The sequence below is a fragment of the Balaenoptera borealis genome (genome assembly GCF_965194805.1).
Source record: "Balaenoptera borealis genome assembly, chromosome: 13".
Taxonomy (NCBI): Eukaryota; Metazoa; Chordata; class Mammalia; order Artiodactyla; family Balaenopteridae; genus Balaenoptera; species Balaenoptera borealis.
Window position 1 is genome coordinate 47,977,239 of NC_138870.1, and position 13,876 is coordinate 47,991,114.

General features: G+C 38.6%; 1 protein-coding gene across 6 annotated transcripts in view; it reads right to left on the reverse strand.

Annotated features, from left to right (window-relative positions):
* R3HDM2 (R3H domain containing 2) overlaps positions 1 to 13,876 on the reverse strand; it is a 148,271-nt gene that overhangs the window by 110,572 nt on the left and 23,823 nt on the right. The gene's annotated exons all lie outside the window — the stretch shown is intronic.

Here is a 13,876-nt window from a genome sequence, read left to right on the forward strand (position 1 = left end):
CAATGTTTTTTGGCTATTATGATCCCCAAGTAACATCTCAAAACAATTCCCAGTAAATTCACACCTGATATTTGCTGCAGTAATGTGAATTCCCACACTGTTCATACCTAACGAAAATTCAAAGCCATCATTTGAACCTGAAAAGGCTTTTGATTTCTAAATGTGCTCAAAAAATGTCAGGAGAGATTCTCTAAATTTTTAGCAGCAATTATCTTAGGGGATGGGAATTTTGGTAGTTATGGTGCAGTGGACGTCTCCTTTTTACATTATACACCTGGGGATTATTTGAGTTTGTGCACTGTGTCTTACTTTTATAGTTAAAAATAAAGATTAAAAACAGTTTATTTGACAAGTTAGTGAAAAGCAAAGTAGATAGATAACTCCATTGAATACTTTTCTTACAGAAGCTGTTTAGCACTGATTTGACCGAGCCTATAATCAAAGCTTGATTCTATTTGAATTATTTGGAAGTAGTCATTGTTCTACGTATTCTCTGCCTTGTTTTCTGAAGTCCTTTCTTAAAAAAATTTACAAACTTATACAAATAACAGTTCATAATACTTTATTGTCCTCTTCCTCTGTAGAAAAAACCAAATATATACAATTGAGAAATAAAAAATAAAAATAAAAATAAATAAATAAAAGGAAGGAAAGGAGGGAGGGGAGGGAAGGAGGGAGAAAGAGAGAAACAAGGAGAGAGAAAGAAGAAAGGAACAAGGAAGCGTAATGCCCAGTGTTGTAGATTAAACATGGCCACAGATTATTTGCAGCAATTCCCATCAAGAAGTGGAGCTGGGACTTCCCTGGTGGTCCAGTGGCTAAGACTCCATGCTCCCAATGCAGGGGACCCAGGTTTGATCCCTGGTCAGGGAACTAGGTCCCACATGCCGCAACTAAAAGATCCCACATGCCGCAAAGACGGTCCCGCAAGTGGCAACGAAGATCCCGTGTGCCGCTAGTAAGACCCGGGGCAGCCAAATAAATAAATAAATATTTAAAAAAAAAAAAAAAAAAAAAGAAGTTGAGCTCATTTCCCCTCATTGTCTCAAAGACAATGCTGAGCAAAAAAAGACACAAAGCATATCACTATATTCTATTAATATGAAATTCAAAAACAGATAAAACTAATGTATGGTAATAGAAGCTAGAACAGTGATTATCTTTTTTTAAAATTTATTTATTATTATTATTATTATTATTATTATTTTTGGCTGCGTTGGGTCTTTATTGCTGTGCACGGGCTTTGTCTAGTTGCGGCGAGCACGGGCTACTCTGCGGTGCACGGGCTTCTCACTGAGGTGGCTTCTCTTGTTGTGGAGCATGGGCTCTAGGCACGTGGGCTTCAGTAGTTGTGGCGCATGGGCTCAGTAGTTGTGGCTCACGGGCTCTAGAGCACAGGCTCAGTAGTTGTGGCGCACGGGCTTAGCTGCTCCGTGGCATGTGGGATCTTCCCAGACCAGGGCTTGAACCCGTGTCCCCTGCACTGGCAGGCAGATTCTTAACCACTGCGCCACCAGGGAAGTCCCCAGTGATTATCTTTGAAGTCATTTTTGCAAAAGAAATTCTAGAGCATATTCAGTGTTTCCAGAGAAAACTGTCTATACAAGAGTATTTGAGGGGACAGCTTATAACTGATATGGTGATGGAAGCAGCTAATTGTGCTCCTGCCCATCCAGCCAAACAGATGCTGCTAGGCTTACCTCTACTTTAGGAAGGACATGCTCTAACCCCTGCACCGGTTTGTACAGCCTGGCCCTCTGTGGCTCCATGTCCAAGTCAGTGCCTTAGTTTAGAACCTCATCATTTTCCACTGGACTTACCACAAAACACACTGTGAAAAGGGTGATCTTTGAAAAATACAAATGTGATGGCATCACTCTCCCACACCTATACCATACATACACACCCCTCCTCCTCCTTAAAATCCTTCAAAGACTCCCCAGTGCCTATAAATTCTGCACTCCCTATCAGGGTACTTAAGTTCGTTTATAATCTAGTCCCTGACTACCTTTTTCTCTCTCTCTATATATATATATATCCTGAGTTCCATAACGAATTACTTATAGTTGACCTAGAAAGCACCTCATCTCAGTATCTCTGGGTATAGAGTTGACCCTTGAACAATGAGGAGGTTAAGAACGCCAACCCTCCCCACAGTTGAAAATCCGAGTATAACTTATAATCAGCCCTCAGTATCCGCAGTTCCCCCTGTATCTGGGATTCCACAGATTTGACCAACCACAGATCATTTAACACTGTAGTATTTACTACTGAAAAACCTCCATGTTGTTCAAGGCTCAACTACGTAATGCATCCTCTATCTAAAACAGCAGTTCTCAAAATGTGGTCTCAGGAGGTCTATGAGGTGAAAGTATTTTCATAATAACAAGATGTTATTTGCCTTTTTCACAACGGTGATAAAAGCAATATAGGTATAACTGCTAGTGCCTTAGCATAAATCAAGGCTGGGGCATCAAACTGTACTAGTAATATCATCTTCTCCACCACTCCACATTTGGAGTTTAAAAAGGAAAAGATAAATTTTACTTGTGAATATCCTCGATAAACCAGTAAAATTTAATAATATTATTAAATTTCCAACTTTGAGTGCGTCTTTTTAATATTCTAAGTGTTAAAATGGGAAGTAAGTATAAAGCACTTCTCCCGCTTTACAATAATCATACAATAATTGTCTCAAGGAAAAGCAACTGAGCTACAAGCTGAACTAGCTGCTTTTTTCATGGAATACTATTATTTCTTTTTTTAAATTAATTTTTATTGGAGTATGGTTGTTTACAATGTTGTGTTACTATTATTTCTTAAGTAAACAACTGACAGGCAAACTATGGTTATTCAGACTTGGGTATGTACAATATTTTCACGAAAATGAACAAAGTGAGCCTATGACTTCAAAGAAAACAAATGAAAGTATTTGTTGCAAATGATAAAATTCAAACTTTAGCTAAAGTCAGAATTTTGAAAACATGTATCCCCTATGAGCTTGATGGCTTCTCAATACTTTAAGACTTTCCTGATAAAACGGTAGTGGTATTAATCAATGTGATTTTTAAAAACTGTATAATTAACTGTATCAAACACTTGGAAGATCTGAATAACCAAATGAACCAATATTTTCCAATTAATTAAATCATGATGTTTCAAAATCATACATGGGTAAAAGACGCATTCAACGTACTAAACAAACGAATTTTAATGTCACCAAGTACAAAAGTTCATTAATATGGTTTCATATTAATGAAACCATACAACTAACCTACATTGCAACTAACCTTTAAGAAACTACCACTTGTTGAGTTTGGGTATAATATCAAAGAATACCCACAATTACCTAAAGAAGATATTAAAATACTTCTGTCTTTTTCAGCTACATATCTCCAAGGCTGGATTTTCTTCATATATTTCAACCAAAATGACATACTGCAACAGACTGAATGCAGATGGAGATACAAGAATACAGCTATCTTCCAATAAGCTAGACATCAGAAACTTGTAAAAATATAAAACAATGTCCCTCCTTCTTCTCACTAAATCTTTTCTGTTTTAAAAATTAGTTTTTTCACGACAATGAGGTACCACCTCACATCAGTCAGAATGGCCATCATTAAACAGTCTACAGGGACTTCCCTGGTGGTTCAGTGACTAAGAATCACCCTGCCAATGCAGGGGACACGGGTTCGATCCCTGGTCCAGGAAGATCCCACATGCCGCGGAGCAACTAAGCCCGTGCACCACAACTACTGAGCCTGAGCTCTAGAGCCCGCAAGCCACAGCTACTGAGCCCGCGTGCCACAACTACTGAAGGCCGCGGGCCTAGAGCTTGTGCTCCGCAACAAGAGAAGCCACTGCAATGAGAAGTGTGCATACCGCAATGAAGAATAGCCCTGGCTCGCCACAACCAGGGAAAACCCACTTGCAGGAATGAAGACCCAATGCAGCCAAAAATAAAAATTAATTAATTAATTAATTAATTAATTAAAAGACTTAAAAAAAAAAAAGTCTACAAATAACGGGACTTCCCTGGTGGTCCAGTGGTTAAGAATCTGCCTCCCAATGCAGGGGATGCAATTTTGATCCCTGGTCAGGTAACTAAGATCCCACATGCTGCGGGGCAACTAAGCCCGTGTGCCACAACTACTGAGCACACGGGCCACAACTAGAGAGAAGCCCACACACTGAAATGAGGAGGCCATGCACTGCAGTGGAGGGTTCCGCATGCCACAACGAAGATCTCGTGTACTGCAACTAAGACCCGACGCAGCCAAAAATAAAATAAATAAATAATTTTTTAAAGTCTACAAGTAACAAACGCTGCCGCACGTCGCAACTACCAAGCCCACACACCACAACTACTGAAGCCCACATGCCTAGAGCCCATGCTCCGCAACAAAAGAAACCACCACAATGAGAAGCCCACGCACTGCAACAAAGAGTAGCCCCCGCTCACTGCAACTAGAGAAAGCCTGCACGCGTGGCAACAAAGACCCAGCACAGCCATAAATAAATAAATAACTAAAGGAATGAATGAATGAATGAATGAATAAATAAATAATTAAAATTAAAATTAAAAAAAATGCTGGAGAGGGTGTGGAGAAAAGGAAATCCTTCTATCCTGTTGGTGGGAATGTAAATTGGTACAGCCACTACAGAAAACAGTACGGAGGTTCCTCATAAAACTAAAAACAGAGTTGCATTATGATCTAGCAATTCCATGCCTGGGCATATATCTGGAAAAAACTATAATCCAAAAATATTCATAGCAGCATCATTTACAATAGTCAAGACATGGAAACAACTTAAATGTCCACTGACAGATGAATGGATAAAGAAGATGTGGCATATATACACACACACACACACACACACACACACACACACAAATGGAATACTACTCAGCCATAAAAAAAGAATGAAAAAATGCCCTTTGCAGCAACGTAGATGGACCTAGAGATTATCGTACTAAGTGAAGTACAAATACCATAAGATATCAATGGTATGTGGAATCTAAAATATGACACAATGAACTTATCTACAAAACAGAAATAGACTCATAGAGAACAGACTTGTTGTTGCCAAGGTCGGGGGGTGGGGGAGAGATGGACTGTGAGTCTGGGATTAACAGATGCAAACTATTATATATAGAATGGATAAACAACAGGGTCCTAGAGTACAGTACAGGGAACTATATTCAATATCCTATAATAAACCATAATAGAAAAGAATATGAAAAAGTATATATGTGTGTGCGTATATAACTGAGTCACTTTGCTGTACAGCAGAAATTAACACAACATTGTATCAACTATACTTCAATAAATTTTTTTACAAATTAGTTTTTTCAGGACTTCCCTGGTGGTCCAGTGGTAAAGAGTCCACCTTTCGGGCTTCCCTGGTGGCGCAGTGGTTGAGAATCTGCCTGCCAATGCAGGGGACACGGGTTCGAGCCCTGGTCTGGGAAGATCCCACATGCCACGGAGTGACTGGGCCCGTGAGCCACAACTACTGAGCCTGCGCGTCTGGAGCCTGTGCTCCGCAACAAGAGAGACCGCGATAGTGAGAAGCCCGCGCACCGCGATGAAGAGTGGCCCCCACCTGCCGCAACTAGAGAAAGCCCTCGCACAGAAACGAAGACCTACACAGCCAGAAATAAAAAAATAAATAAATAAATAAATAAAAAAGAGTCCACCTTCCAATGCAGGGGATGTGGGTTCAATCCCTGGTTGGGGAACTAGGATCCCACATGCCACAGGGCAACTAAGCCTGTGCGCCACAACTACTGAGCTCGCAAGTCTCAACTAGAGAGTCTGTGTGCCACAAACTATTAGTGCCCACGTGCTCTGGAACCCACGCGCCACAACTACAGAGCCCGTGTGCCCTGGAGCCTGTGCGCCACAACTAGAAGAGAAGAGTTGCACGCCACAACTAGAGAGAAGCCCACGTGCTGCAATGAAAGATTCCACATGCCTCAACAAAGATCCCACGTACCACAACTAAGACTGACACAGCCATAAATAAATAAGAAATAACAGGGGGCTTCCCTGGTGGCGCAGTGGTTGGGAGTCTGCCTGCCAATGCAGGGGACATGGGTTCGAGCCCTGGTCCGGGAAGATCCCACATGCCACGGAGCAACTGGGCCCGTGAGCCACAATTACTGAGCCTGCGCGTCTGGAGCCTGTGCTCCGCAACAAGAGAGGCCGCGACGGTGAGAGGCCCGCGCACCGCGATGAAGAGTGGTCCTCACTCGCCGCAACTAGAGAAAGCCCCCGCACAGAAACGAAGACCCAACACAGCCATAAATAAATAAATAAATAACTTAAAAAAAAAAAAAAAGAATGCAGCTATCCTTTAAAAAAAAAAAAAAAGAAATAACAGAACTATTAAAAAATTAGTTTTTTCAGTAAAAAGTACATTATAAAAAATTGGGCAGAAGAACTGAATAGGCAATTTTCCAAAGAGGAAATGCAAATGGCCAACAGGCACATGAAAAGATGCTCAACAGCGCTAGTCATCAGAGAAATGAAAATCAAAACCACAATGAGATATCACCTCACACCTGTCAAAATGGCTATCATCAAAAAGAACACAAATAACAAATGTTGGCAAGGACGTGGAGAAAAGGGAACCCTTGTACATTGTTGCTGGGAATGTAAACTGGTGTAGCCACTGTGGAAAAACAGTATGGAGGTTCCTCAAAAAACTGAAAAAAGAACTACCATATGACTCAGCTATTCCACTCCTGGGTACACATCCGGAAAAAACAAAAACACTAATTCGAAAAGATACATGCACCTCAATGTTCATAGCAGCATTATTTACAACTGCCAAGATATGGGAGCAACCTAAGTGTCCATCAAATGATGAATGGATAAAGTGTGTCTGTGTGAATGTACACACACACACACACACACACACAATGGAATACTACTCAGACATAAAAAAGAACAAAATTTTGCCATTTGCAGCAAAGTGGATGGACTTGGAGGGCATTATGCTAAGTGAAATAAGTCAAAGAAAGAAAGGCAAATACTATATTAAATCACTTATATGTGGAATCTAAAAAATACAACAAACTAGTGCACATAAAAAAGAAGCAGACTCACAGATATAGAGAACAAACCAGTGGTTACCAGTCGGGGGGATGGGGGTGGGCAAGAGCAAGCAATATAGGGGTGGAAGAGCAGGAGGTAGAAACTATTGGGTGTAAGATAGGCTACAAGGACATACTGTACAATACAGAGAATACAGCCAATATTTTGTAGTAACTGTAAATGGAGTGTAACCTTTAAAAATTGTATAAAAAATTAGTGTGTTACATATACTAATATGTAAGGAGTTTATTATTTTTAATAAATATTTAAATATTTTCTTAGTTTTAATTTCTAACACAGTAAATACTGGCAAATATAACCCCACATAAATAAAAGTTCTTTAGAGTCTGTAATAACTTTTTGAAGAGTTAAAAGGTCAGACACCCAAAATTTGAGAACTACTAATCTAGAATTTCCCCTGCCCCATTTGTCCTTCAAGGCTCTGCTCCTCCAGAAAGTCTTCCCTGAGAGCTTAGGTAAAGTTAATCTGCTACAGTTGCTTACAGTGGAGCACAAAAGACTACACTGGTTCATAGGCACTCAGTTAACTGTTGAATGAACAAGGCTAAGCTGAGGGCACATGCTGCCAAATATACATGTACGAAAACATTTCAAAGTTGTTATTTTGTATATATCCACCACGACTAAAACCTCTCTCTCAAATCTTGAAACAACTGCTGGTGGAAATGTAAACTTCATATATCTTTGGAAGGCATTTTTATAATGTCTATAAAAATTCCAAAGTATACACCTTTAGAAAATTATCTTACTGATATTACAAATATGCAAAATGACATATGTACAAGGTTATTCATGCTGCACTATTTGTAACTGAGAAAAAAATCAAAATGCCCTTTAATAGAAGAATGATAAACAATACATACATAGCCCATATAATACTGTACAGACATAAACAAGAATAAGGAAATTCAACTTACAACAACACATATAACTTGATGTATGTGTAAGTAAGAAAAGAGTAAGACACAGAACCATTTTTGTAAAAAGGAAGAAAAGAAGATACATACATATTTACATGTATGTGTATATTTTATGCTTATAAGCACACAGGATGCACAAAAACTGGTAATACTAGTTGCCCCTGGAAAGAGGAACTGACTGGTTTTCATTGTAGGAACAAGAAAACTTCTCTACTTTTTTCTATACTTAGAATTTTGTACCATGTAAATGTGATACCAATCCAAAAAGTAAATCTAAAAATATGTAAGAATCTTCATTTCACATAAAGAATAACTTCTCATCTTTCTTTTTCTAGCCTCAAAAAACGTCAATCCCCAATTTTTTTTTTTTTTTTAAGGAGGCAAGTGCTCTCTGCTCCATCTCCCATTTCTTTTTTTTTTTTTTTTAAGTATTTGTTTATTTATTTATTTATGACTGTGTTGGGTCTTCGTTTCTGTGCGAGGGCTTTCTCTAGTTGTGGCAAGCGGGGGCCACTCTTCATCGCGGTGCGCGAGCCTCTCACTATCGCGGCCTCTCTTGTTGCGGAGCACAGGCTCCAGACGCACAGGCTCAGTAATTGTGGCTCACAGGCCCAGCTGCTCCGCGGCACATGGGATCTTCCCAGACCAGGGCTCGAACCCGTGTCCCCTGCATTGGCAGGCAGATTCTCAACCACTGTGCCACCAGGGAAGCCCCCCAATTTTTAAATTTTTTTTTTAATTTATTTTATTCAAGTATAGTTGATTTACATTGTTTTGTTAATTTCTGCTGTACAGCAAAGTGATTCAGTTATATACATACAATACATTCTGGTTTTTTATTATTTACCTTTATTATTATAATTATTTTTTACAATACATTCTTTTTCATATTCTTTTCCATTATGGTTTATTGCAAGATATTAAATATAGTTCCCTGTGCTATATAGTAGGACCTTGCTGTTTAGCCATCCTATATATAACAGTTTGCATCTGCTAATCCCAAACTCCCAATCCATCCCTCCCCCTGGCCCTTGGCAACCACAAGTCTGTTCTCTATGTCTATGAGTCTATTTCTGTTTTGTAGATAGGTTCATTTGTGCCATATTTTAGATTCCACATATAAGTGATATCATATGGTATTTATTTGTCTTTCCCTTTCTGACTTACTTCACTTAGGATGATAATCTCTAGCTGCATCCATGTAACTGCAAATGGCATTATTTTGTTCTTTTTTATGGTTGTGTAGTATTTCATTATATACATGTACCACATCTTCTTTATCCATTCACCTGTCAATGGACATTTAGGTTGTTTCCATGTTTTGGCTACTGTGAATAGTGTTGCTATGAACATAGGAGTGCATGTATCTTTCTGAATTATAGTTTTGGCAGGGTATATTCCTAGGAGTGGGACTGCTGGATCATATCACCATACACACAATGGAATATTACTCAGCCATAAAAAAGAATGAAATCCTGCTATCTGCAGCAACATGGATGGACCTAGAGAATATTATGTTAGTGAAATAAGTCAAAGAGAGAAAGACAAATACTGTATGATAACACTTATATGTGGACTCTAAAAAATAATACAAATGGGGGGGTGGGGGAGGGTTGGATTGGAAGTTTGGGACTAGGAGATGCAAATTATTATATATAGAATGGATAAACAATGAGGTCCTATTGTATAGCATAGGTAACTATATTTAATATCCTGTAATAAACCATAATGGAAAAGAGTATGAAAAAGAATATATATTCATATATAACTGAATCACTTTGCTGTACGCCAGAAACTAACACAATATTGTAAATCAACTATACTCCAATTAAAAATAAAAAATAAAAATAAATAAAAATTAAAAATAATACAAATAAACGTAATGCAAAACAGAAACAGACTCACAGATACAGAAAACAAACTAGTGTTTACCAAAGGGGAGAGGAGCAAATTAAGGGTATGGAATTAAGAGATACAAATTACTATATATAAAATAGATAAGCAACAAGGATATATTGTATAACACAGGGAATTATAGCCATTATGTTGTAATAACTTTTAATTGAGTATAATCTGTAAAAATACTGAATCACTATGCTGTACACATGAAACTAATAAAATACTGTAAATCAACTATATGACAACTTAAAAAAAAAAAAAGGATTTCCCCAGTGGTCCACTGGTTAAGAATCCGCCTTCTAATGCAGGGCACGCGGGTTTGATCCCTGGTTGGGGAACTGAGATTCCACATGCTGTGGGGCAACTAAGCCTGTGTGCCACAACTACTAAGCCTGCACACCTCAACTAGAGAGCCCACGTGCCACAAACTACAGAGCCCACATGCTCTGGAGCCCACGTGCCACAACTACAGAGCCCAGGCACCGCAACTAGAGAGAAGTTTGTGTGCCACAATGAAGAGCCCACATGTTGCAAAGAAAGATCCCGCATACTGCAACGAAGAAGATCCCACGTGCCGCAACAAAAGACCCGACGCAGCCAAAAAAAAAAAAGAAAGAAAGATGCCCACTATGAAGCCTTTAAATTAACTGTGTTAAGTGGTTAACTAGTGATTCTAGGGTAGGGTCAGTATCTTCACCTTTTACCTTGTATACTTTTGAATTATTTAAATTTCTTACAATGATTACATATTACTTTCGCAATTTGAAAAATGCAAATCTGTAAGATTGAAGATACGGAACTTAAAAATCTACAGTCCTGACTTTGAATTAGACATGTTGATATGAACTTGTGATACACTTTCTTTCAAAAAAAAGATACCATTTTCCTAACCTTGTTCACTAAAAACAGCAAGAAACAATGAACAACCCACTAAGCAATGAGTACCTCTTACACCCAGACTGTGGCCTCTAAACATCATTTCCCAATAAAGGGGCAATGGCTGTTAGATGCCCAGGAATGGAAATGTAAAAGAGGATCTCAGAGTATCAGGTCAGGCCAGAAAACAAAGAAACAATCAAAGACTAGGAGGATCATACTAAGAGGACACTGCAGGGAATTAATTCCCTGGTGGTCCAATGGTTAGGACTCCATGCTCTCACTGCCAAGAGCCCGGGTTCAATCCCTGGTTGGGGAACTAAGATCCCACAAGCCACGCAGCATGGCCAATAAATAAATATATTAATTAATTATTTACTTTTTTAAAAAAAGGACATTGGAGCCAACTTGAAGAGGTTCCCATTTGCCATTATCAGTTAATCAGTGAGATATCAATAAGAATAAAAAAAGAAATTGACTGAAACCCATAAATATATTTAAATTGGTGAGTTCATAATGACAATTTAAAAAAAAACTAATCAGTCACCTTTGCAGGATGTTAGTGAACAAATTCATTATTTTGAAAATGGCAATGACTGTTAATTAAAATAAAGACTCAAAGCATTTGTCTCACCTTTCCTGTACAAGATATACCTGAAAGTAACCAACTAAGTGATGAGGGAAGTATCTCTTTATAAAAGTATTCCACCTAAAATAAATTTTAAAATAATACAACTTCAATATCACCATTCTGTAATCACTAATGAAATTCAATAAAGGATGTAGACAATGATCATCAATGACTGCTGACATCATGAAAATTAGACTAACAGACATCACACACTTCCTCCTAATGGAACTACACTATAAAGTATTCAAGCCAAAAACACTGAATCTGAATCTGATCAAGTCTCTAGATATAACTGCCCATTTGAAGGAAATACAAAGTACAGAGAAATATGTTAAATGACACCACTATGATATCAATCACCAAATCCACTTGTGGGAAACTACTGGACAGATAACCCAGATTCTTCAACAAATACACCGGGGGAAGAAAAAAAGGAGGGGAAATTTTTCAGATTAAATGATTTTTAAAGATATATCGACCAACTACAAGGTACAGATTTTATTTGGATCCTATTTTAAACAAACAGGCTGTTTAAGAAATATGATACAATCAGGGAAATATGAACACCAGATATTTAATATTAAGGAATTACTGTTAATTGTTTTAGAACTGTAAATGGTATTGAGGGACTTCCCTGGTGGCACAGTGGTTAAGAATCCACCTGCCAATGCAGGGGACACAGGTTTGAGCCCTGGTCTGGGAAGATCCCACATGCTGCGGAGCAACTAAGCCTGTGCGCCACAACTACTCAGCCTGCACTCTAGAGCCCGCGAGTCACAACCACTGAGCCCACGCGCTGCAACTACTGAAGCCCACGTGCTGCAACTACTGAAGCCCACGCACCTAGAGCCTGTGCTCCGCAACAAGAGAAGCCACCGCAATGAGAAGCCCGCTCACCGCAATGAAGAGTAGTCCCCGCTCACCATAACTCCAGAAAGCCCGCGCGGAGCAACGAAGACCCAACACAGCCAAAATAAATAAATAAATAAATAAAAATTTAAAAATAAATGGTATTGATATTATGTTTTTTTAAAGTCATTATTTAGGGTATATACTGAAATATTTAGGGGTGAAATAATACATCAGATTTCCTTCAAGATAATCAGGAAAGGGGAGCCCAGTTCAATTCCTACCTCATCCCTACCTTTCTATATTGATTCCTCTCTTCTTTTCTTTTACATCTGTTTGTGCTGCACAATTAAATGTAACTAAATTCTACAGCATTCCATCTATAATACAGAATCTAATCCATTATATCTACTGTTGTTTTGTTCAAGTTTCATCTCCACCACTAGCCAGCAAGGTCTTTTAATGCACACAAAAAATTTTTGATCCCACAACCCTAGAATGGTGCTAAGCCTTCTAATAGTCCCAAGTACCTAATCTGACACTCAAGGCGTCTCTGAAAAACCCTGGGACCTACGGAAAAATGCAATATTCTTCCTTGTCACCCCAAGGGCTACTTTGTGCTAAAATTTAAGTTTTAACCATAGTAAAAGCATATAATATTATCTTATTCAAATTTAACAGGGGTTCCTTTTATAACATCAAAATGCTAAGTCTTCAGCAAGTTAGGGCAAGCTAATAAGCACAAGCTTTTCCTCCCAGAGTTCAAATGGGAACTTGAGTATTTATACTCTTTCGCAGAAACAAAATTATACATTACTAGGTTTAAATAGAAATTTTATTATCTAAGTGATTGATTAAATACACTGAAGTTATTTAATAAAAGCTTCAGCTGTAATGTAAAAAGAGAGCTTACCCAAAGAAATAGTCACAAAGCTCAGGAAAAAAAGAACTCACTACCTAACTGGCAACCAGTAGCACTGGAGAACAAGTCTACTGGAGTACTTACAAGTTTTAAGAGTTGATTTATAGCCCCTTTATCCTTTAAAAAAAAATTTTTTTTAATAAATAAATTTATTTATTTTTTACTGCATTGGGTCTTCATTGCTGCGCGCAGGCTTTCTCTAATTGAGGCGCGCGGGCTTTCTCTAATTGTGGCGAGCAGGGGCTACTCTTCATTGTGGTGCATGGGCTTCTCATTGCGGTGGCTTCTCTTGTTCACAGGCACTAGGCACATGGGCTTCAGTAGTTGTGGCACACAGGCTCAGTAGTTGTGGCTCGCAGGCTCTAGAGCTCAGGCTAAGTAGTTGTGGCACACAGGCTTAGTTGCTCCGTGGCATGTGGGATCTTCCTGCACCAGGGATCGAACCCATGTCCCCTGCATTGGCAGGTGAATTCTTAACCACTGGGTCACCAGGGAAGCCCCAAATATGTTTTAAAATAATTGATTTTTTCCCTCTAATCATAAAAGAAATCCATGTTATTTATAAATAGAGATAAACAAAAAAGAAAATAAAAACCATCTCACTACCTCCTTCATAACATTTTGTCTTACTAAACAGTAAGTCCTTTGAGGG